At 47.2% G+C, this 1957-nt stretch overlaps 1 protein-coding gene across 5 annotated transcripts in view; it reads right to left on the reverse strand.

Moving 5' to 3' along the window:
* The window catches only part of NONO (non-POU domain containing octamer binding), a 22758-nt gene that overhangs the window by 16112 nt on the left and 4689 nt on the right, over positions 1–1957 (reverse strand). The window contains exon 1 of one of the 5 annotated variants that reach the window (XM_023508047.1): positions 621–650. The exons of 3 other annotated variants lie outside the window; for them this stretch is intronic. The gene's annotated coding sequence lies outside the window, so the exon portion shown is untranslated. Of the gene's footprint in view, positions 1–41; positions 48–620; positions 651–1957 lie in introns of those variants that run through there. One more of the 5 variants, XM_023508048.1, reaches the window with a different exon arrangement.

The raw sequence follows: 1957 nt of genomic DNA on the forward strand, positions 1-1957 counted from the left end.
TGTGGTCCCAGCTACTTGGGAGGCTGAGGCAGGAGACTCACTTGAGCCCAGGAGTTGGAGGTTGCTGTGAGCGTGATGCCATGGCACTCTACCCAGGGAGATAGCTTGAGGCTCCGTCTCAAAAAAAAAAAAAATAGCTGGGCAGGCACCTGTAGTCCTAGCTACTTGAGAGGCTGAGGCAAGAGAATTGCTTAAGCCCAAGAGTTTGAGGTTGCTGTGTGCTGTGATGCTTTGGTACTCTACCGAGGGTGACAACTTAAAACTGTCTTTAAAAAAAAACCCAACATGCTGGGCACAATGATATATGCCTATAGTCTCAGGTACTCAGGAGGCTGAGGGGGGATCACCTGAGTCCACAAGTTCAAGCCCAACCTGGGTAACATAACAAGATCTCATCTCAATGACAACAAAAAATCAACAGATTAAAAAGAAAACAAAATAAAAATTCCTGACACAGTCCAGACTGAATTCAAAAGTTTAGTTTTTTTTTTGAGACAGTCTTATTTTGTCACCTTGGTAGTGTTATGGTGTCACAGCAAAACTCATAGCAAACTCAAAATCTTTAGCTCAAGCAATTCTCTTACCTCAGCTTCCCCAAGTAGGTAACTACAGGTACTCACCACAATGCCCAACTATTTTTAGAGAAGAGGTCTTGCTTAGGCTCAGACTGGTCTCGAACTTGTGAGTTCAGGCAATTCACAGGCTGCAGCCTCCCAGAGTGCTAGGATTAAAGGGGAGAGACACCATGCCCAGTCAAATTAACAGTTTTATAACTATTTTTTTTAGAGAGTTTCAAGTGGTCCCCCTGGGTAGAGTGCCATGGTGTCACAAAGCTCACAGCAACCTCAAACTCTTAGGCTTAAGCAATTCTCTTGCCTCAGCCTCCCAAGTAGCTGGGACTACAGGTGCCTGCCACAACGCTCGGCTATTTTTGGTTGCAGTTGTCATTGTTTTAGCTGGCCTGGGCTGAGTTTGAACCCTCCAGCCTCAGTGTATATGGCTGGGGGCATATCCACTCAGCAACGGGCACCACCCTAAATTTACTGTTTTAAAATGAAAATACTTACCCAAGGATAGTACTCTAGGAAATAAATTAAAAGGGCAAAGTCAGGCTGGTCTTGGTGGCTCACACGTATAATCCTAGCACTCTGAGAGGATGAGGCAGGCAGACTGCCTGAGCTCACAGGTTCGAGACCACCCTGAGCCAGAGCGAGACTCCATTTCCAAAAATGGCCAGGTGTTGTGGCGGGCACCTGTAGTCCCAACTACTTGGGAGGCTGAGGCAAGAGAATCACTTGAGCCCAAGAGTTTGAGGTTGCTGTGAGCTGTGATACCACAGCACTCTACCAAGGGTAACAAAGTGAGGCTCTGTCTCAACCTAAATAAAAAATAAAAATAGAGAAACTGAGGCAAAGGATCGCTTGAGCCCAAGAGTTGGGGTTGCTGTAAGCTATGACACCAGAGCACTTTATCCAGGGCAACAGCTTGAGACTCAAAAAACCAGTAGGATGGTGCCTGTAGCTCAAAGGAGTAGGGCATCAGCCCCATATGCCGGAGGTGGTAGGTTCAAACCTAGCCCCGGCCAAAAACTGCAAAAAAACCCCAAACAAACAAACAAAAAAACAAGGCGGTACCCATAGCTCAATGGGTAGGGTACCAGCCACATACACCAAGGCTGGTGGGTTCAAACCCAGCCCGGGCTAGCTAAAACAAGGACAACTGCAACAACAAAAAAACAGCCAGGCATTGTGGCATCTGTAGTCCCAGCTACTTGGAGGATGAAGCAAGAAAATAGCTTAAGCCCAAAAGTTTGAGGTTGCTGTGAGCTGTGACACCACAGCACTCTACCCAGGGCAACAGCTAGAGACTCTGTCTCAAAAAATAAACAAACAAGGCTTGGCGCCTATAGCTCAACCGGCTAAGGCGCCAGCCACGTACACCTAAGGTGGCGGGTTCG

The sequence above is a fragment of the Otolemur garnettii genome, unplaced genomic scaffold, assembly GCF_000181295.1.
Source record: "Otolemur garnettii isolate 467f Iridium unplaced genomic scaffold, OtoGar3 scaffold00219, whole genome shotgun sequence".
Lineage (NCBI taxonomy): Eukaryota > Metazoa > Chordata > Mammalia > Primates > Galagidae > Otolemur > Otolemur garnettii.